At 44.3% G+C, this 23,647-nt stretch overlaps 1 protein-coding gene and 1 long non-coding RNA gene across 3 annotated transcripts in view; one reads left to right on the top strand and one right to left on the bottom strand.

Moving 5' to 3' along the window:
* The window catches only part of KAZN (kazrin, periplakin interacting protein), an 846,942-nt gene that overhangs the window by 661,048 nt on the left and 162,247 nt on the right, over positions 1-23,647 (bottom strand). The gene's annotated exons all lie outside the window — the stretch shown is intronic.
* Positions 17,297-21,599, top strand: LOC112546565 (uncharacterized). Of its 2 annotated transcripts, none has more exons than XR_003090286.2 (3): positions 17,297-17,417; positions 18,048-18,121; positions 21,480-21,599. It is a non-coding gene; the product is annotated as an uncharacterized LOC112546565 (long non-coding RNA). The 2 variants fall into 2 exon arrangements; XR_012897367.1 differs by having other exon boundaries at positions 17,302-17,417; positions 18,029-18,121.

The following is a 23,647-nucleotide window of genomic DNA, read 5'->3' as shown; positions in this document are numbered from 1 at the left end:
CAGTGGTCACGTCTGAAAATTTAGCTGCAAGCTTTTCAAGGTTCATCCAAAGCACTGGAGGGTTCTACCTTACTCTGCAGTTCTACTTTCTTTCTCGTTACCCTGGGGAAAAAACCTGCAGCTTGTAACAAAACCTGAATCCATTTTGAGTTGTTTTGCCTGTAACAGGTGGCAGACCAGGGTCTGTACCGGGAAGGCCACCAGACTTGCCAGGCCCCTAGGCAAGGGGGGAGGGGCGGGACTGGCACCATGGTCCCGGTAGGGGTGGAGCCTCAGGCAGAAGGGGTGGGGCTGAGGCAATCAGTCCTTAGTGCTGCCTGGAGCACACTGCACTGGTCCTTCCATCTCCCAGCCCACCCAGAGTGTGCTGCGCAGCACTCCTGGGGTGATTTTAAGGGCCTGGGGCTCCAGTTGCTGCCGACGCTGCAGTACCAGCGGCTGGGAGCCCTGGGCCCTTTTGAATCACTGGGGCCCAGGGAAACTTCCCTTTAACCGCCTCCCCCTCCCTTTGGTGGGCCTGGTCTGTACACATCCTTCCATAAATAATAGGACCGTGGATAATATTTATATAAAAGCTGCAATATGTAAATCCTATTACCACTCCAACGCATTCCATCTCTTTTCAAAACTATTATCACTGCAAGAAGCACTTACAGACTTTCAGGAACACTTTTGTAATGAAGATACAAATTGCTAAAAGAAAACACTTAGATGCCAAAACCAAAATGCATTTCTATTATACATTTGTTTATAAAAAGCCGGCGAGAAGGAGCTTAGGTTTGCTGCTATTTAATTAAATAGCAACAAAGTACATTTTTCATTGTTGTTTTAGGAGTGGGGTTGTCAGAGAAGTATTTTTTGTGTATGGGTGTACGTGCAAAAGACACGACATAACAATATCTTCATCCAAAAATGTAACAAATTAAAAGATACACCATTAAATTCTCATGTAGAAACTTTTATTTTAATTTCTAGGACATTTCTAGAACATTCATTTCTAGAACTTTAAGAGCAGGTTAAATAGACATCTATCGGGGATGATCTGTTGGAGCTAGGTCCTGCCGTGAGGGCAGGGGATTGGACTTGATGACCTGTCAAGGTCCCTTCCAGTTCTAGTGTTCTATGATTTCTATAAATGGCTCAAGGGACTTCATATTATTTCCTATGGGGAACCAGGCATGTATCAAGATCATGAGTGGAAGTCACATGACTAAGATCTCACATACCACATCTCTTTCCCATGCCAAAACAAATGGTCACGTTGACAATTTCCTGCTAATGAAACATTTTATACATTTATTTTTAAACATACCTGATCAAAAGGGGGGAGGAGATTGTAAAATGTTTCTGATCTTTTTGAAAATGTTCCCTATTTTTAATATTTATGAAAATGTACTCAAAGTTTTTCTCATTTTTTTCTTTTGCCTAATGGGAGCTAGTGTTGTTATTTTAGCCAAAGTGTACTTAATAGAAGATAAAAAGGTACCACCAATGCCAGGATAGCTTGCATCAAACTGCAATTTCATACAGTTTAAAGTCAGAAGGGACCACCAGATCATCTATTCTGTCCTTCTTTATATCATGGGCCACCAATAGCACTCAGCTCCCACCCACTTAATCCAACAAACAAAATTAGATCCAACTTATATAGCCCTCTGGTGACTAAACTGGTATGTGACACAGGCAGAGAATAGAAAGGACCAAGATGCACCAATGCCCAAGGTCCATGCAATGGTAGGAAATTGATTGAGCAATCATCACCCCATGTTGCAAAGGAAGACAAAGAATCCCCAAAGTCACAGCCAGTTTGACCTCGGGGAAAAATTCCTTCTTAATCCCATATATGGCGAAAAAGACTTGTCCTCACTACCAGGGAAATTGGAGCTGCTGTAATTGATGCAGCAGGAGTTGATTTAGTAGGTCTACTAAAGAATCACTAAATCAATGGCTGAGTGCTCTCTGGTTGACTCTGGTACTCCACCTTGCCGAGAAAAATAAAGTAAATTGATCAGAAAGTGTCTCCTGTCAACTCAGATCAGTGAAGACACCAGAATAAGTCAACCTAAGCTATGTTGATTCCAGATACCCTATTCTCATTGCGGGAGTAGCCTAATTTAGGTGGATTTACTGTGGTAGTGAAGCCTTCAGTTATATTCTGAGCATGTGAGCAACAACCTGCCAGCCAAGCAATTCACTTCCTGATGTTGGTGTTTTACCCAATCAAGGGCTTCAGATGGTCAAAAATTTTCCAATAAACTATTTTCCCACCAGAAAAAGCTGATTAGACATAACTGAAACATTCCACAAGAACGTGTGGATTCCATCAAAACTTGATGTAAACCAGGTTGACCAGTCTGCCCATCTGCCAGCTACCAAAATGGATTGTTCCTTTTCATGGAAATTCTGTGATGTCAATATTTCGTTCCAATGAGAAGCAAAATGTCAGAAGCACAGAATTTTCTGCAAACTGGAAATTCCCTTTCCTAGACAACTCTCATTTCTATCTCAAAGCAATATGGGACCCCTAGTCATTTTGTACCACTGCATTCTGTCCTTGTGGATACAAGTGTCTATGCCCCAGAAAGGCAAGCAGAAGAACTAATGCTACATGCTCACCACTTTCAGATCCCTTAGTGCATTTATCTAACTACCGCCCACACCCTTCAAGTAACTAATGTAATCATAAGAGCTACATTTCCTCAGAACAGGGCTGCTTACTGTAGGACACAATTTGTACAGGTGAGATACCCCCCTTCTATTTTTACTGCTCCCAATGAATGAAGATTGACTTTTAGGTCCAATTTAGTGCTCAGCTGATCAGTCTTCACAAATTCTGCATAGCTTCAGATGAACCGACTACTTAGTATTCCCCAGTTCTCAATCCTGATGGTGCTTTGTGGATCTCCCCATTTTCTCTGTGGCAAAGCCTTTGATGCCATGCACTGTGCCTGAAATGCTGGCTGGTAGTCACTAAAGATGTTAAGTATCAGATAATTGACTAACCGAACAGTCGATGCATTTTGCCTCGACTATTCGATTAGTGGTCGATAGGGCGCCTCTGCCTTTGAAGTGTAGCAACAGCTCTAGGGCCGATGCTACATTTCAAAGGCAAAAGCGACACTTGGAGCTCCTTCTTCTCCTCTCCCTTCCCCCACATTTGCTGCCTCTTTCTGATAGAGGCAGCAAGGAGAGGGGGAAGCAATTAGTTGACTATACAGTCAACTATGCGATAAGCATTTGCTTCTTGGATAGCTGACTAGTCCTTCACATCTCTAGTAGTCACTTCATAAGCCCCATCAATATCCTTCCTTATTCCCCCAACTTAAACCTGTCCAACACATTATCAATAAACTACAGCCTATATTGGAACAGGATACCATACTCAAAGAGGCTCTGGGAGACAGACCCATAGTCTCCTATAGACAACCACCTAACCTCAAGATGATTCTTACCAACCACCACAGGACATACCACACTAATACCAACCCTGGTACCTTCCCTTGCAACAAACCCCGTTGCCAGCTTTGTCCACATATTCATTCTGCTGATACCATTATTGGACCTAACCAAGTGAGTTATAAGATCAAGAACACATATTCCTGCGCATCCAGAAATATAATCTATGCTATCATGTGCCGAAAGTGTCCGTCTGCTATGTACATTGGACAAACATCTCAGACACTTCGCCAAAGGATTAATGCCCACAAAACAGATATCAGACAAGATCACAAAGAGAAAACAGTTTCTTGCCACTTTAACCAGAAAGGACACTCTCTAAATGGCTTAGCCACCTGCATTCTGCTACAAAGACCTTTTACATCTGCACTTGAAAGGGAATCCTCTGAACTGTCATTCATGTTAAAATTCGACACTTACCACCAGGGACTTAACAAGACTTTGAACTTTCTCACCCATTACCAAGACAGTTTCCCCAATTATCACCTGTAATACCATTAACTCACAAACATCCCACTCTCCCTACCTTTAATATCAGCAATTCACAGACACTTACCTTCCTTCCTCCCCCTTCCCACCCCCCCGCATCCCCCTTCTGTTCTGCAATGTGATTTGTCCTTTTCATATTTGTTCATTTTTTTAATTGTATCCTTTGGTATATATGGTTGTGACTACTTTCTTCCACTATTTGATCTGAGGAAGTGGGTCTGGCCCACGAAAGCTCATCAGCTAATAAACCATCTTGTTAGTCTTTAAAGTGCTACATTGTCCTGCATTTTGCTTCCTTATTCAGACAGGCTGCTGCTGAGCAACACAAACAGTCTTCCTTCAAAGGATGAGCACAGGGCTGCTGCAGCCCTCCCTCCCAGCACTGGCTGGCTGAGACTCTGTTGCTTCCAGCATTCTGCCTGTCAAGACCATTTGGTTTGCAGCCAGCAATATGCGCACACAGCACTGATTCAGCTGAGTGAGAGTAACGTCCAGAGGCAGCTAGGGCACGCCTACAGTCTTTTTCTTGCAACTTCACCTACTTTGCCTTGCGTCCTGCTAGCTGCTGCCTCAGTTTCCCCTCCCCACTCAGACTTGGTCTCCCAACCTTCCCAAGAAGGACTCACTGCCAGGCCCAAGTCTTTCTTTTTTGGGGGGGAAGGTGCGGGAGGGGAGCAGAATTTTATTCCCCAAACAAAGACATTAGGGAAAAAGAATAATCACAAAACCCTGGGTGTCAGACCTTTGCAGCTTTCTCATAAGAACATAAGAATGGCTGTACTGGGTCAGACCAAAGGTCCATCTAGCCCAGTAGCCTGTCTGCTGACAGTGGCCAGCACCAAGTGCCCCAGAGAGGGTGGACTGAAGACAATGATCAAGCGATTTCTCTTATGCCATCCATCTCTAGCCTCTGACAAACAGAGGCCAGGAACACCATTCCGACCCCCTGGCTAATAGCCTTTTATGGACCTAACCTCCATGAATTTATCTAGCTTCTCTTTAAACTCTGTTATAGTTCTAGCCTTCACAGCCTCCTCTGGCAAGGAGTTCCACAGGTTGACTATGCGCTATGTGAAGGAGAACTTTCGCTTATTAGTTTTAAACCTGCTACCCATTAATTTCATTTGGTGACCTCTAGTCCTTATAGTATGGGAACTATTGAATAACTTTTCTTTATTCACCCTCTCCACACCACTCATGATTTTATAGACCTCTATCATGTCCCCCCTCAGTCTCCTCTTTTCCAAACTCTTTTCTCCTTCGTCTCTCAGAGTGCTTCTACATTTGAACTAAAAGGTGTGAATCCCAGCTCATATAGCTGTGCTCAAGCTATCCCCTAAAACAGCATTGTGTCTGAGTAGTCATTTAGGCAAGCCCCGCTAAGTACAATCCTGTCTGACCATGCATTGGCAGCTAGCCCACGCCACCCCCTACGCTACTGTGCTCACTCTATTTTGAGATGGTCGCTCAGGTGCATTTATGCAAGCAAGGAATCTCCTCTCCAAGCTCCCATGTAGATGCACTCTCAGTGCCAGGCCCACTGACGGGGGAGCAAATGAGGCAGTAGCCCCAGGACTTGGGAATTCAAAGAGGCCTGGGGCGCCAGCTGCCACTGCTATAGCGACAACGCCACCTGGAGTCCTTTCAGTTGCCACCGGAGCAACATGCTGTGCATTCTGGGTGGCTCGGGGAGTGGCCTAGGTAGGTGGAGGTGCCACACGGTGCGCTCCAGGCAGCGCTTGGTCCCACCCCTTCTGCCTGAGGCTCCGCCCCTTCCAAGATTGAGGACCTGGCCCCTCACACATCATGCCCAGGGGACTGCAGAGGCTGTTAGCTCCCTGGCTCAGAGCTAAAATGAGGACACAGCCTTCCCTTGTGTTCCCCTGCTTCAGGGACGCTTGCACAAGCCCACCTCTCTCCTATAGCTCCTCTATCAGCAGTTTGCCCTCTTTCTTCTGCAGCTTCTTCAGCTGAGCACTCTCAGCCTTTTAGAGTCATCACCTCATCCCTCCCACAGCTGGGTCTGATACCCACACGGGGAGTGGCTGTACCTAGTCCCTCTGAATTGTAAAGGGCAGGCCACACTTGTTTCCTGCTGATGTCCCATAGACTACTATGCAAAACTTAGTTTCTGCTGCTTAGATCCTTATATCCCATACTTAGTTCCTTCTAGCACATAGACCACCACATCTGAGCCGTCAGTTTCTTCTGTTTAGTTGCCAATATCCCAAATAGTCTATCATGTAGGACTTGTCAACCGTCTGCTATTTTTAGTTCCTATAGTGCAAATCTATTCTTAGGGATTTTCTAAAGGTTTTTTTAATACATCCGCTACTCCTGTTTTATGATACTCAGTTATGGACTAGGCTGCTGACTGTTAGTCTTATCTATTGCTTCGTATGTATCAAAACTTAGCCAAACTTAAAACACACACTACCTTGGTGTAGTCTTCATCTTATCTGTGTCTTCTCTGAAAACAGCCCATGTCCTTTTAATTTCAGTTCACAATATTGAAGGCGTGGATTTATCCTATACCTGCCTCTTTAGGATTTGTGAATGAATCAACAGGCTTTTGGCATCTGTGTAGGTATTCTATGGGGCCATCAGCCACCACTTCCTGGACATTTGTCAGTGGATTACTCCTGGATAGTCATTCTTGGGAGGGAATCTGTGCTCAGTCAAGATTTATTCACCACAAGCATAGTATAATATGCAAGAGTTCCACAGAAGGGGAGCGTTGTCAGGACCCTGGAATGCTACTTGCTTAATGGAATTGCAGCTGCCAACATATCTTTGGAACTTGAGGAAGTTTTAATTATCTCACTGTCAGTGTATCAATGAAACACTGCCTTTGATCATATTTTTTTCACAGGATGGCACAAATATCGCTGGGAAAAAAATCTCCAATTTACTGTTGATGGTTTCCATGGTCTACACAGAGTAAGAAGAGGCCCTTCATTTCCTTACGTTAACTTTGTTTGCTTTTCATGTAGCTTTTTGCATGTGGTAAGCAATTCCTGAGAGTGTATGGGAGGTGATTTTTGTTATATTGATATATATATATATTCTTTAGGGGCTTTTGAATATCTTGAGGCCGCATTTACAAGGCTGGAATAACAAAAAAATATAGCCTTCTCATCTTGCATTATGGACCTATAAATGAATCCCAAAGAAAACAAAAAACAAAAACCCTGCAAACTAAAACAAACTAAAAAATCATGAAGACCAAACACCAAAATGCAAAACAAGAGAACATAAAACTCAAAGAACTGGAATTTCCCACTTTTCTGGAGAACTTAGTGCATCTTAGTTATTTCTGGGGTAACCACAGTCCATCATGCAGCCCCAAAATTCTTAATGTTTGCTGGTGGCAGACCATCTGTTGGTAATTCCTGCCCCAAAACGTTCATGGACATATGTACTGATATTGGCAGCACTCTCAGCTTTGGTAAATAGCTTCCTGTTGCTTTTGGACACACTTTTCTAACTCTGGATGGAAGTTTGCTTTATATGGCAAATGTCTTGGTTATGCATTTGATTAATCAAGGCGAAAGATGGAGCTGTTTTCTTCACAAGCCTCTGGTGTAAAATGTCTACAGGGATTTCTTTGGGCTTTTATCTGTTGGGACTCAGCAAAAATCAATGGCTAGCAGCCAGGGTAGTCACCATTTTATTAGTTGAACATCCTGCTTGAAACAGAAATAGCTGCTGGATGACCATGGCCGAATCAGAGAAAATGCCAATTATAGACAAGGGGTAAAATTTTCAGAATTGCTAAGTTACTTAGAGGACTTACGTCTCATCTTTGAAAGTCTCAAAAGTCGCTTTGGAAAATAATATTTAAAAACCTCAGTCTCACAGGCATTTTGGAAACATTTACCCAAGTCCTTATTTTGCTCTTATTTTGACCATCAATGGGCTTAAATTGCAGCCAGAGAGATTTAGGTTGGACATTAGGAAAAGCTTCCTGTCAGGATAGTTAAAAACTGGAATAAATGGCCTAGGGAGGTTGTGGAATCTCCATCACTGGAGATATTTAAGAGCAGGTTAGATAGACATCTATCAGGGATGCTCTAGACAGTGCTTGATCCTGCCACGAGGGCAGGGGACTGGACTTGATGATCCCTCAAGGTCCTTTCCAAAGTGTTCTATGATCAACATAATCCACAATGCCTGTTGTTAAAATATCCCTTAGCAAAAGGAAAGGCCGTAAATCCACCTTCCCTGCATCATTCATTAGCTCCTTAGCAACGCCAGCATGAGTGAATCCAATGCACTGCACAAGCATCGCATGGTGAAAGATCCAACTCTCATATTTATTAGCGTTTGCAATATCCGCTTCCTGACAAAATGTGCTTCTTAATAAAGCGAAAGCAACTCAGGATGCCTGACATTTTATCATTTCTTCTCTGTGACCTTCATCTAACTTCTGCTTTCATACACAGGGCGGGAATGAGTTATTTTGATTAATAATGATTGCTTCCTTGTAAGACCCAGTAAATCAACTCAACTAAGAATCTCGCACTTTGACAGATTTAAAGGGAGTGCTGCCAGGTATTTTTATATGGACTTTATTCACTCTCAGTTGTGTGCGCTACTCTCAAACGTGCCACAATAAAATCTTTGTGCTAGCAGTCCCTCCTCCACACACACACACACACACACACACACTCCTCTTGCAAACATTGTATTTTTCATTGCTTTCAGTGGAGCCGATACATTAATATAGCTGTCGGTTTGATTTATTTCCTTGTTTGTGCAGAGTCATCACTGTTCTAGATACCCTAGCCATTAGGCTGCGTTGCTCTGGGGTGACTGACTGACTTAGGTAGTAGCAGTGCCCTCACGTCCTGGTGACCCCCCTCTGAGGACGGCGAGTGCGTACACCGCCACAGGCAGAAATACAGCCAATAAAACCAGAAGAAAACTGTAGAGAGGAACCCAGGCCTTGCCATACCTCAACTGGAGCAAAGAACAAGGTTCTGCTATAACTTCTTCATCTGGCTTTAGCTAAGGTCTGATAAGCTTGTTTAGTCTTGTGTGTGAAAGGGGATTCTTCGTCAGCACTGGTCCTTACCCTTCTTTCCACAGCTGTGCCATGTTGGAATGGTATCTCCCAAGCCTAATCCTACTGTGTGGAAGCTGAGTCATGGCACATAGATCTTTGTAAAAGTATGAGGGAAATTATTTCCACAGACGGAGACAAGTAATGCTGCCCTGCCTCACAGGGGTGTTGCGAGGATAAACACAGCAGAGACTGTGAGGAGCTCAGATACCATGTTAATGGAAGCTATCGAGATAAATGCTAGCAGAGCCTTAATCTCACAAATACAAAGACCCTTGTGCAACCCTTTCATCAAGGCCCTGCCCTCACTCACTCCATCTCCCCCCCCCCCATTGCTTGCTTTCCCTCCACCCTCACTCACTTTCATCTCTCTGGAGGAGGGTGCAGGAGAAGGTGCAGGGGTGGGGAGGGAGTATGGTTCAGGAGGGAGTGGGGGAAATGGGCTCTGGGAGGGAATTTGGATGAAGGGTTTGGGCTCTGGACTGAGGGTTTGGATGTGGGAGGAGTGAGGCATGTAGGCTTTGGGTGGGAGTCGGGTGCAGAAGGGGGTGAAGGGTGCAGTGCTTATCTCAGTTGGCTCCCAAAAGCAACCCACACATCCCCTCTGGCAGCAGCTCCTGGGGGAGGGGGGCAGAAAGTCTCCACATGCCACTGCCCACAGGCACTACCCTCACAGCTCCCATTGGCCACTGTTCCCAGCCAATGGGAGCTGCACAGTTGGCACTCGGGGTGAGTCAGTCCAAGGAGACTCCCTGCCCAGGGGCTGCAGGGATGGTGCCAGCTGCTTCCGAAAGTGGTGCAAAGCCAAGGCAGGTAACAGAGCAAGTCTTAGCTCTGGTGTGCTGACAGACTGTTAGCGCCCCCAGATCTCCCAGATTGACTGAAGTATCCTCCAGGAAATAGGGCGTGATTCCAGGAGACTCCTAACAAAACCATGAGGGATGGCAACCCTAGTCGCAAACCCCAGACCATAGGGCTCTTCGGCACTAGTACATTTCCCCGCTACAATCCAGTGGCCTACTAACCATTGCCAGAGCTAGAAGTTCAACTGCAACAGAGGACCCAGTCTTAGTTGGTGCCCCCCTGCAAGTGGAATTCTGTGGGTTCTATAGTTACCCCTTCTTCTATTGAAACCAAGCACAGGGACAGGAAGTTGCCCAGGCAACTGAAATTTCTCCTGATTAAGTCTGGTTCCCTTGCTCTTCCTGCTCCTATTCACTATTGCCTCATTCTGATCCTGCCTGCTTCCTGATACATGACTCTTGGCTTGCCCACTGGCCTGTCTCACACTTGGATATCTGCTTCGGACTACCTCCTGACTCCCACACCAGCCGCTAGGTCAGACCACCTACTTCCCCTACTAATGGCTAACGGGATAATACTTTGGCTGCAATGATATTTTTAAAGTAACAATACTAATACTTCAAAGCTTCTCGTGTCTTTACTAATTTCAAACCATGCAAGCTCAGAGGGATTTGGCTACTTTTACAACAACAGCTTTGCTTGGATGAAGCCTGTAATTCTACCCCTTGGAGACTATCCTGCCAAGGAACAGAAATGAATACTAAAGGATGACAATCAGTTTGATTTAGTTCTCCTGGACACAGGATGACCTAATCAGCTGGTGTAAAAATACAAAATATTGGGAGGGTTTTCCAAAGGGCTTTGTCATCCATATATAAATGAAAGAGATTCTAACAGTTTGTGTGCACAAAGCAAGACACCAGGAGCTTTGCTGCAGCCAGCATTTGCTTCAAGCCAATTTACTCCAAATTGTAAGAGTCCATCGAAAACAGCAACTGACTCATTGGCTAAAGGCACAGAACAAGTCTCTTTACACACATGATTTATAAAAACAAGCCCTTCTATTCCTCAAGCTTCTTGACTTACACCTATAACAACTTAAATACACCGTCATAAATTGACAGCAAACAAAGAAATCTCTCCCCCGTTCCCTCCCCCCAGCACTGGACAGACTTCTGACCTCCACTGAGGTGCCAGATTTTCAACCACGTTTCATTCATGTGTATGCAACTGTGTGTGTCCATACAGATTTGCACTTTAAAAAAAAATCACGATCATTGGTTCACTTACACTAACCTGCCCCAAATCCTCCTGTGCATGCAGGCAACAATGCTAAACACCATGCTGCATAAACACAAAGAAGCTAGGTTTGGAGAATTTGGTCCAAGGTACCTCTGAATAGGAAGTTAGCTTAAATCATTACAGCCCTGCAAATCTGCAGATATCCACTTTATATCTGCAGGTATTTGCATCTGTGATTGTGGATATCCGCAGCTCATTTTTATGGATATGGATGTGGATGCAAATACAAATTTTGTATCTAGAACCCGGCACATTTGCAGATACCCACTTTATATCCACGGGTGTGCGCATCTGCGGATATCAATGCAGATATCTGCAGCTCATTCTTGCAGATACAGATGTGGATACAAATTTTGTATCTGCGTAGGACTCTACAACTTATTTTTTGGTTAAAAATCTATTCCCAAGACATCAATGATCCTCAAACCCTGTGCTGAAACCCTTGGTTCCTCTCCTTAGAGAGACCCTTTTTGACCTCTTCATAGATGCTCGAATGGTAGCTGTTGCATAAAACAAGGGAATTCTGACATAGTGTCTCTGTGATGATGTACATGCATTAACAGGCTCAAGAAACGATTGACTGTCAACTGATCGGGAACTTTACACGTGGAGTACAAGTAAAACAGGATACCTCTTGTCACGAGTGCTTCCAGGGTGCTCTGCACCACAGGCCACTCCACATTTCTCAGAACTTCACAAACAGAAAGGAATCAAAACCTTCTGAGCTTGTTGTAGAAGTCGCTGAAAATAACCACCTTTCGCATTCTTCATGAACTGACTGCATTTAAAAATAGGGACAGGCCACCCACAGGTTCGACTGGCCCAAATGAAATCTTGACCTGGGTAGAGAAAGCCAGTAAGAGGACAATACAGCTCCACTGGGAGCTTGTTAATGGCATGAAAACCAAAAAGGAATCTCACATAAAGTGGGCAAATGATAAACGAGGCATATAAAAGATTAGCATAAGCACATAGGGACAAAATTAGAAAAAGCTGGGGCACAAAATCAGTTACACTTTGAAAAGGGACATAAAAGGCAATAAAGAGTGCTTTATATACATTAGGACAAGGGAGATGACAGCCTGCTTTCAGACCCTAGAAAAGGGGAGGGGGGCACAGCTCCATGCTCCCTGAAGGGCAGAGGGGTGGGGCTAGGGCAGCCAGCCCTCCATGCCGCCTGGAGCATGGTGCACTCTGCCCCGCAACCCTTAGAGCCGCACAAGGTGTGCCACATGGCACTCCAGCAACGAGGTTGGCACATGAGCAACAGCTCCCGCTGCGGGGTGGTGGAGCCCCAAGTCTTGCCGGTCAGATTAAGGCAAGCTGCTGGCCACATTCGTCCCACAAGCTCCGCCTGGCAGTGGGAGGAGCAGCTCTGCACTGCTGTGTCCCTTCCCCCAGCTGGGGGAACGGCAGGGTAGCTCTGTCCCTGTGCTGGCTTGCAGGCTCCACCCATATTGCTCCCAATGGCTGGGAATCTTGGCCAATGGGAGCAGTTGGGGGAAGTACCTGCAAGTAGAAGGTGGTGTGGAGCCACCTGTGCCCCCCTGGGAGCTGCACCAGGAAGGCACCCCAGTGCCCTGATCCCTTCAGCACCCAGCCTCCTGCCTCCTCTTGCTCAGACCTCCAACTCCAGCCCACTCCTGCACCCCCTCCCACCCAGATCCCAAACCCTCAGCCCCCTCTTCCATCCAAATCCCTAACCCCAGCCCCATTCAGCACCCTACCTCCTGCCCAGATCCTGTACATCCCCTCCCAGCACACTCCTAGGAGTCTTTTCCCACACACTGAACCTCTCATTTTTGTTCCCAACCCAGAGCTTAAGGGGCCCCACAAAATCTACTTGCTCTGTTCTATCTACAGACATGGCCTGGAAAGGAGAGTTGCTGCTGAGAAAATCTCTGATCAAAGGCGCTGTGTGCACCTTGACATGAATGGAGAACTCACAGGGACATCTCTCGAAGGAGAACAATTGTTCTACGCCCACTGCAGGTAGGACAAGAAGTAATGGACTTGATCTGCATCAAGGGAGATTTAGGTTAGATATTAGGGAAAAAATAATGATAAGGGTAGTTGAATTATGGAATAGATTTCCAGAGATGGTTGTGCAATCCCATTACTACAGGTTTTTAAGAAAAGATTGGACAAATACCTGTCAGAAATGGTCTAAGTTTACCTGTTCCTGCCTCCATGCACGGGGCTGGACTTGATTTCTCAGGGTCCCTTCCAACCCTACATTTCTATAACTATCATGTGGGAAAGAAGATGAAAAATTCATGCATTGTTTGAGAATTATGAGGACACCAAAAAGGAAGTTTTCTTCCACTGCTTGTGTATTCAGGTCAGTAAGTGGTGAAAGAGAAAATTATTTTGTATAACAAGCAATCACTGGTTTTGAATCTAAAAGGACTTGGATTTAACTTCAGGACTTTGTTAGCATAAACATTCAGAGGAGAGCAGAGAGGAATTTGATGTCTCTATTAAAGGGGCAGCTAAAAAGGATCTAAGCCACCATGTTTTATAAGGTTGATATGAAATATTCAAGAACTTTCACATAATCATGGCAGCTTTTATCAATATAAAACAGACATCAACCATGGATTTCCATTAGGGATATCTTAATGATACATTCAGCATACATTTTGTAGCCTAATTAACTATGGCCTAATTGTTAACAATGAGAAGAGTGTAGCACCAAGGTAACAAATGAAGCTAAAGATTTTTTTTTATGCTTTAGGACAAAACCAGATAGACAGAGAAAAAATTGCTTAGTTTCAGCAAGGCCTGGAAGGGAGATAAAAATGAGAGCAAAGGAAATGCATTCTAGAAAAACAGAAAAAATATTCCTCTTACAATCTCAAAAATGATGGAGTTTGGCACCATTTGGAAGAGAAAAAGTGATGAGCAGGAAACATTATATGGTGCATGTTTAGCATTGTGCTTCTGAATTCTATGGTTTAAAATGATTAAGGACAAGATATATAACAGCCTTGCAGGCCCATGCACTTAAAATAAATGAACCAACAGGGCAGATTTAAAATAGATATTCAATGTAAAGGTATAATAATAATAATAATAATAACAATAATAATAGCGAGAAAACTATTGAACAGTTAACAGCAGCTATTTTTTTAAAACCCACACCTTGTGCCAATGATGAAATTATCTTCAACCTTGTTTGATGGGCAGTGGTTACAATGGATTGAAACAGGAAAGGGAGATTGAAAAAGAGCGGGGAGCTGTGGGGAAAATTGCTCTCTCAAGAGAGAGAGCACTAAGATCTTTCCTTCTGCTTTAGCAGAGAAAGGGAAGCTGTCCAGGTCTAGTTGGCCTGATTTTATGGTCAAGAATAGAAGCTAACGATAAATTCTTCTCGATTCACCCACCCCTAGTGATTAGCATGCCCAGCTGCCAGCCTTTTGCAAGTTAATGTCTGAGAGTTGGTGCCCTTTTAACAATCTGCAGGAAAGAATACAGATTTGAAACCTAATTAAAAAAATAAAATCAGCTTTCCATAACGGCACGTACGATCTGTTTCCCTAAAGCGAAGTCTCTTGATGGCTTCTGAGGAGAATTTCTGGTGTGGACTGTAGCGTTACTCATTAACTCAAAGATGGCAAAAAGTATTTGCTTAAAGAGAAGTGAGAAAAAGTAGCAACAGGGCCTTAGTAGATCATAAGTCCTTTGCAAAGAAAGGGACTGCTGTTCCTTTTTTGCATATGAGAATCACACTAATGAACTCTTCTAACTGGCCTGTATGCCAATCGGTCTCCCTCTTTCCATTCAAATCCCTCCTTTTCCCTTCAAAGCCTTTGAAACAATTACGCAACAAACAGGCAATAATATTAAAACCTGAAGTGTTGGGACTAATCAATTTAACTCTCAAACTGTGAGTCCTTTGTCTTGTGCAGCAGTGGGCAATGACTAGCCCTCAGGCTGGCAGTGGTTCACCAGTATTAGCCGCTGCAGCTGTATTTACCTCCACCTCCACAGGTACAGGCACTTGCAGGTCTTGTTGGCTACATATCACTGTTCCTGGACAATGAGAGTTGCAGGAAGGGGTACCGACCGGAACACTGTTCCCCACAGCCCCCATTGGCCAGGAACAGTGCTCCGCAGCCTAGAGAAGCTGTTCCTGTGGAGGTGCAGGTAAATAAAGTCATGGTGATCCACGAGGGGTTAACCCTGGCGAACTACCTCCATCTTATTGCCCACGGTCTTGTGTTACTTGTTCATGATTGCCCTGTAAAGTCTCTCAGAAAAGAGTTTGTTCTACACTTGAACAATACACTTCCTATTTGTGTGGCACTAATGATACACTTTCTGGAGGCACCTATCAGGAAGGAGTCTAAGTCCCATTTTCAAACATGACTTAGGAAACTCAGGCTCACTGACAGTCAATGAAAGTCACTTTTGAAAATGGGAACCAGGGGCTTTTGAAAATTTTACCCTAAATAAATAGTGTGGCTCCAGTCCGTACATTTTTTGTTTTATAGACTCCTGTCTTCCTGTCTGATGTCATACTGAAGGCCTGATTTCAATTCCCATATCTGGATCTCAACTCAGATTTATTGGCTTCACAAAGTGTGACATGGTGGCCAACCCCCAAGCCAATTCCAAGACACATTTTGAGATTCTTTACTTATTTTTTCACATAGCCCCTTTTCACTTAGAGAAACTCTTATTGATGCCCATGTCCTAAGAATTTAACCCTTTCTGGATATGTACCATTGTTATAATAGAGGCTAGCCAGTACTTGAAAGGTCAGACATTTGGTTATTCAGTATGAGGTGAACTTCCTATTTTTTAGAAGAATACCTGCTGTTTGGTTCATAACTCAATACAGTTTTTTATTTCAGTGTTTACAAAGCAAATTACAGTATCCAGTGTTTCATAATTGATATCCACTGCACAGTGTCAGAGCAGGAGATTAAGGTACCTCTTCTACAAAAGTAGAACTAGTCCAAAATATAAACATGTCCACATAATCTTTCACTGACGTATTGCATTTCACAAACAAAAAAGCATGTTTTGCAAATTATTGTTGCAAAAATCTTCATGAAAATTTGGACTCTCTAGACAGAAGCTGTGGCTAATCCCATTTATTTTAGTAATTAAGTGAACAAACCTAAGCCTCATCTGCACTTACAGGGAGATCAGCACTGTGGGGATTGATCTACTGAGGTATTGATTTAGCGGGTCTAGTAAAGACCCACTAAATTGACCACTGATCATGTTCCTGTCATCTCTGGTACTCCACTGGATCAGGAAGAGTAAGGGGAGTCAATGGGAGAGTTTCTCCTGACCATCTCCTGCAAGTGGGAACACCAGGGAAACTCAAACTAAAGTACGTTGACTCTAGCTATTCTATTCACGTAGATGGAGTTGCATATCTTAGTTCCACATTGACCTCCAGTATACCTGGCCCTAGTGTGCCTATACTTTTAATTCTGTCACTGAACACTAAGATACCAGCAGGAGTTCATATTCCACAACAATCATCATGGAGACACTTGGGCTACATCTACAATGCACAATTATTTTGGAATAAGCTATTCCGGAATAGTTATTTAGAAATTGAGATAGCACATCTACATTAGAGGGAAGCCTCAAAATCGATTCGAGGCAGGCTTCCCTAATTTAGACATGCTATCTCAATTTAGAGCCCCAGGAAGAATAACTTAGAATGGCCCTATTAAGGGTCTATTTCAAAATAGCAGAAGTGGAATGTCTGTACATGTCTTATTTCGAAATAGCTATTTCAGAATAGGTGTTATTCTTTATAGAATGTGTAGAACTCAGAATAAACTTTCTGTTATTTCAAAATTATTTCAAAATAATGGAATTGCTGTGTAGACGCTTGCATAATTATTTTGGAATAACGGCCATTATTCCAAAATAACTTTGCTGTGTAGACATACCTTAGAACCTGACCTTAAAGTCATTGAAGTTGTACCAGAGATTCAAAAGAAGTGGGATCAAAGCTATAAAACGTGAATCATGATTGCTGGTTAACTGGGCCTAATCTATGCTCTTGGCTAATTTTAATGGAGCATCTATTTTGATTGATTTATGGAAGATGGAGATGTTAAGTGATGTCACTGATGTATACATGACATTGTTCAGAAGCATTGTGATGCAATTGTACATTATTGTTCACTATCCTACTTTCTAAAACACCTTTCATTTAAGGCTCTTTAAGTACATCTTCCCTGTGAAGAAAAGCTAAACTGAAGAAGAAAGACATTAAATGGATTTGTCAAAGGTCATACTGAAAATTAGTGACAGTCCATAATAATTCGTGAGTCTCCAATCCCTTACAAAATTCCCCACTTCTCCCCAAAAAGCAAATTGAAGGGATCCAGATGTTCAGCATCAGCACAAGTGTTTTTAGTCAAGATTTTAAAATGGGTGGGGGGTCTTTCAGTCATCAACTTGATCTCTTTGGAAGAGAGAATTCTAGTTCAGAAGGGAGCAAGAGCATGCCTGCCACAGCTCTGTGCAATTGAAAAGGGAGAAGGAGACATGTACATTGATACATAGGAAGTGGTTTTCCATCAGAGCAGTTTAGATTACAAAACTGAAGAAGTAAAACTACAGAAGATGGCAAACCAGCAGATTATTTTAGCGTATCTTTCAAATACCGGGAACAGACAGGCATTTTCTTTTTAATCTCTGCTCTTCTAGCAACATTTGCCTTCTAAATCATAATAGCATTTTTCTGCAAAATTACTCTTACCCCCTGCCTACGCACACCTAAGGCATAACCAAGAGAAGTAACTTCTAGTCAGTGCTGATACAAAGGGAAAGAATGCAAATGATTTCTTATATTGGTTAGGAGCTCTTCAAACCAAAGAGTCCCTCTTCCATCCCAAAGAGCCACTACATATTTTCATTATTATTATTTTATAGATTAACTGTTGTTTGCAAGTTTCAGTAATGCCTGCAGATGTGCTGAACTTTGAAGACCATTATGAAGAGGAAGCTAGCTGTTCTGAGCCTAATGTAAGTGGTTGCTTAGTGGTCTAGGTATTCTGTTTGTTGATTACATAGTACGAGGTCTCCATACCCCTGGAACAAACTAGTTTCAGTCTACAACCAGAGCAAGAAGAACAGATAAAAGTAAAGTATCAGAGGGGTAGCCGTGTTAGTCTGAATCTGCAAAAGCGGCGAGGAGTCCTGTGGCACCTTATAGACTAACTGAAGTGTTGGAGCATAAGCTTTCGTGGGCAAACACCCACTTCGTCAAAAGCTTATGCTCCAATACTTCAGTTAGTCTATAAGGTGCCACAGGACTCCTCGCCGCTTTTGCAGATAAAAGTAAACCTTCCTGTGAGAGCAGTGTGTGTTTGTCCTCTGGGGGACTGCGGCAACTCTGAGAACCACATAACTTCTTCCTCCACAGGTGAGCAGAATTTTTTGGCATTCAGGTCTTCGTTGTCTCTGTTGTGCACTGTGAAAGAACAATATGACGAAGACTCTGCACTGGGGTTCAGGCGATCTAGGTTCTAGCCTTAGGTGGCCCCAGTCCTGTGTGAATTTGGGCAAGACACATAATCTCTGTGCTTTGTTTCTGCACCAGTAAAATGAAGGCGGTACGTCGGTGAGCTTACAGGGGTATTTGGAAGGACAAATGGAATTATTTGTTATATTGGGTTATACTCACGTGCCGAGTGCTGCATAAACACAAAAGAAACCACTGGCCTTGCCTCAAGGAGAATTGACAGTGAGTTAAGAAAGACTGGGAGGTACTATGTTTATGCAAATATCTGGAAGTCGGGAGAGCTCATTAGGGGCACAGCCAGAAGTGCTGGCCAGCTCCTGGGGAAGATTTGTGAGAAGGCCTGGCCCAGGAGTAAGGATGCTTCTCTGGGACCCAAGAGAGCTGGGCTTAACTGCCTGCTCTACCCCAATCTTCCTGTATATTGTTGGGTGGGTCATTTAGCATCTCTATGGGTACGTCTAAACTACAGCATTAATTCAAGTTAACTTAATTCAAAATAGTTAATTCGAATTAGGGTAATTCGAAATAACACATCTATACACAAAAACTATTTCGAAATAGCGCTTTGCTATTTCGAAATAGCGCATCCACACTGAGTGGACCGTGAACCGAAGTTAAGGCTGGCAGGAACCAGAGCCGGCAGGGCATCAGGTTAGGACTTAGTGTGTGGGGCTGCTGCCTGAGGCTAACTGAGCTCTGTGCTTAAAGGGGCCCTACCCCCCACAACACACAGTTCTCAGGGTTCCCCGCTTGCTTGTCTACCTTGATGAGGGACATCAAAGCAGTCCTGTCTTGGAGTTCCCTGAGTTCCCGCACTCAGGACACCACAGCACTCGGCCACCTGGAGCCAGAGCTGCCCCTGGGCATGCTGGTGTGTCTCGTGGGGTCATTGCCATCAGCCCAGCTGCACTTGCTACAGACTGCCATCCAGGGGGGTCTATCGGGGCTCTCAGGATCCAGGAGGCCCTGCGGGAGAGCGTCCACCGCGAGGAGCCCTCAGAGCCACCCCAGTCCTCTCCACCAGGGGCTCATGCCCTATTCCTCCCTCACATCCTTCCACTTATCCCTCCCTAGCCCCCCTTCCTGATGTCAAACAAAAGACACGTATGTTCAAAAACAGAAACTGGGTTTATTGAACAAAACTGGGGCGGGAGGATGAACCTCTGGGGAGACTGGGAAAAGGAGGTGGGAGAGGGGAAAAGAGAGGGTGGAAGAGGGGAGGGGGAAGCCTGGGAGGAGGGAGCCAGAAGAGGGAAGCAAGGGGAAGAAGGGGGAAGGGAAGCTCAGGGCCTAGGGTTGGGGGTCTTGCCAGACCAACTTGATTTTCATGCAAACCTGCTTCTGGGTTCATGTGGCCTTTGGTGGCCAGGCTGGCAGCTATCCTGCCATAGACGGCCGCGTTCCTCCATCTAGTGTGGAGATCATGGACGTTGGGGGCATCCCCCCTAAACCTGAATAAGTCCCATGATCTCCACCCTGGACCAGGAAGGCGCCTGCCTTCTCCGGCTCCTGTCAGGCTCCTGGGAGCTGGCAGACTGTTCCTGGGGAGCGGTGGAGGTCTGGCTGCCAGTGGCTTGCTGGCTCATGTTTTGGGGCCACTGGATCAGGGGCCCCGGTGGCCACTGCTGGCTCTGGGCTGGCAGGCTTGGAGCTGGTACAGGCACTGTGGCCAGGGTCTACCTCTTTAATGGCTCTGGGGCTGGGAGAGAAGAGAGTAATTTTTCCTGGTTGTGCCCAGAATGGCCACCAGGGCTCCTTGGGAAGGTCTGGAGGCCCCCTATTTCGAATTAAGTGTCTACACAGCACTTAATTCAAAATAGCTATTTCGAATTTGGTGTTACTCCTTGTGGAATGAGGTTTACCAAATTCAAATTAAGCGCTCTGCTATTTTGAATTAATTTCAAAATAGCAGTTTGCATGTATAGACTCTATTTAAGTTAATTCAAAATAATGGCTGTTATTTCGAATTAACTTTGCAGTGTAGACATATGCTGTGTCTCAGTATTCCATCTGTAAAAGGGGGATAACAACCCCGCCCTCCCTCCTCCGGATATTGTGAGGACAAATCCATTAAAAAATGGTGAGGTGTTTAGATACTATGGTGACGGGAGTGAGATAATAGATTTGCCTGCTAGTCACTTATATATCTTGACTGGAAGGAATCTCTTCACATTTTTCCACTCTGCACCTTCCGAGGCCAAACTTTGCACAGGCTACGCAACTATACAGATTTCCAGAACTGGTTATTGACACACGACGCAACCTGAATTTATGCAACTTCTGTTTTAAATGGGTTCTGTCAAAGCATCATATATTTTGGAGGAGATAAGCAGGACAATGTCTTATCACTCCATGCAGTGTCACTCTTATCTCCCCAGTTATAGAGACTTTTCATACCAAAGTACCAAGCAGCGTTTGGAGAGAATAAAATAACGTCTCCTGAGCTTTCATTTCCTAGACTCATTTGGAAAGTGCGTTTGGAATACAGATTGGGAAGGATGGAAGTAAGCAGAATCGTGTGTTTCTGCTATCTGCTGCACAGTTACTGTTTTCTCTTCTTATTAAGTGAAAATCTGCATTGCTGATAAACTATGATAACAGATGCACTCCGGTTTCCCTAATAATTCCTTCCTCATCTAGGAAGAAACTTCTCATTTATCTCTCAAATGCCAATTAAGCCTTGTAGAGATTTCTTCCCTCTCTGTGAATAAATACAATTTTTCTCAGTAGATGCACGTAAATGACAATACTGCCCTGATCTTTTCTTTAATGTTTAACTGAATTTACTAGAAAGAGCTTAAAAATGATGGCACTAAAGAACAGAGTCCTCTCTTAGTAACATGTGAATTGTGTTTTCAGGTTTTTCTGCACTACCACAAAGGATAACGACTCACTCTTTTTGTATAATGGAAGCTGAGGTAATCACGTAACAGCTAGAGAGGCCTGGCTGGAAAACATGAATTCCACCTTCCAAAAAAAGGTTGCGATTTTGAAATTTGTTTTTGTTCGGATGTGGAATGAAACCGAAACCCTACAATATGGGGAAAAATATGGGAGATCAACTCTACACGAAGCAAGGAGTTAGGGCAGCTACCTGGGATGTGGAAGATGCTGTTTGAAGGCCCTGGTCTGCCTGTCGAAGAGAAAGAACTTGATACTGGGTCTAACAGACTGTACAAAGTGGAACAGCTCCACCAGGAGAGACTGGAGAGAGACTGACCTACGCCCTGGGGTTGAGGACACTTATCTAGGAGGTGGGAGAATCAGGCAGATCAGAGTGTGAATTTTCCACGCCCTTGTCAAGTCCCTATTCACCAGACTATTGACTCTGCTGGAATGCCATTTATTTGTGTAAGAACAACAAGAAGTCCTGTGGCACCTTATAGACTAACAGATATATTGGAGCATAAGCTTTCGTGGGCAAAGACCCACTTCCTCAGATGCATCTGATGAAGTGGGTCTTTGCCTATGAAAGCTTATGCTCCAATATATCTGTTAGTCTATAAGGTGCCACAGGACTCCTCGTTGTTCTTGCAGATTCAGACTAACAGGGCTACCTCTCTGATATTTTGTGTAGGAAATGCTGGTACATTCATCCAATCAGGAGCCAAAGTGATCGTGCGACTTATCTCGCCATTCAACACTCACGTCACTTACCTGGTTTACTGGGTGGGACCCTTGATTAGACCCACATAACAGCTTTAGAGTCAAAGGGGAGTATAAACACAGATAGGGTCCTCCTTGCCCTGAATGGTCCCTGTTGCCCATTGGCCAGCTAAATGGAAGCCAACTGGCTTCTCGCTGCCCACAAACGTTAATTTAAACTTTTGCCCAGGGTTTCTCAAGCCTTTTGGCCCAATGCATCTCATTCAGTCAGGGAATAGAAACCCCACCATGTGACTTAGCTAACCAAGCGACACCAAATGTCACCAGCAAATACCAAAATACTCACTGAGAGCCAGTTATTTCAATGCGGAGGTTTTAAAAGCACAAAAGAATGTGCTGAAAAACTTCAAATGAGAAGTAAAGACTGGGGCAGTGGAAAGAGCTAATTTCATGAGGTATGACATTTGTTGCCATTTATTCACCTGACTCCAGTCCCAGTTTCTTAAGTTAGGATCATTCTTTGGTTCTCTGGAGCTTGCACAAAGCACACCAACCCAATCCAATCTTATAGTGTCCAAAACAAGCTCTAATTCCGATCAAAGGGTAGAATTCCTCATTCTCTAGAGCAATGGTTTTCAAACCACAGGTCGCGACCCACTCCTGGGTCTTTGGAGTGTCAGGCACTGGGTCTCCTTGCTCCAGGGCGATCACTGAGGGTGCTGATTTTCCTGTCCTGGCTCTGAAGACTGCACTGTGCCCCAGAAGTAGCCAGCAGCAGGGCTATCTCCTAAGTAGGGAAGCGGGGGGAAGAACACAGAATGCACTGAGCTCCATGCACTGCCCCTGCCCTGAGCACTAGCTCCCCTCTTCCATTGGCTGGGAACCTGCTGTTGCTGCTTTTGGGGCACGCAGCATGGTCTGCAGTGCTAGGAAAGGCAGGGAGCTGCCTTTGGCCCCCTGCTGCACCGCTGACTGCCCTGAACTCTCCCTCACCCCCACACCACCGCGTAAGTTGACACTCTCATCCTCACTCCCACCCCAGAGCCCATATTTTAATCAAGTTATATTGGATCACAGGTATCAACGAAACTGGGTCATGAAAAAAAAGTTTGAAAAGTGCTGCTCTAGAGCCCAAAGAAAAAGGCAGAAGCTTCATATAAGTCCCTTTGATTCCTTCTTTCCTTGCTACCACTTGTTCCTCGTTGTTCCTTGTATAACGTCTCAAAGCAAAACGTCTTCTGAATGAGGAGATCACAGAGTTCAGAAATGAACGGAGCTGCTGTATTCATAGTGATATAAAAGAAAGGTCCCAGACTTCAACAGAGTTCAAGAAAGAACTAGATAAATTCACAGAGGGTCGGTCTATCAATGACTATTAGCCAGGATGGGTAGGAATGGTGTCTCTCGCCACTGTTTGTCAA

The sequence above is a fragment of the Pelodiscus sinensis genome, chromosome 23 (genome assembly GCF_049634645.1).
Source record: "Pelodiscus sinensis isolate JC-2024 chromosome 23, ASM4963464v1, whole genome shotgun sequence".
In the NCBI taxonomy this organism is placed as follows: domain Eukaryota; kingdom Metazoa; phylum Chordata; order Testudines; family Trionychidae; genus Pelodiscus; species Pelodiscus sinensis.
Note: the sequence above shows the minus strand (reverse complement) of the source record. Positions and strands in the feature narration are given on the sequence as shown.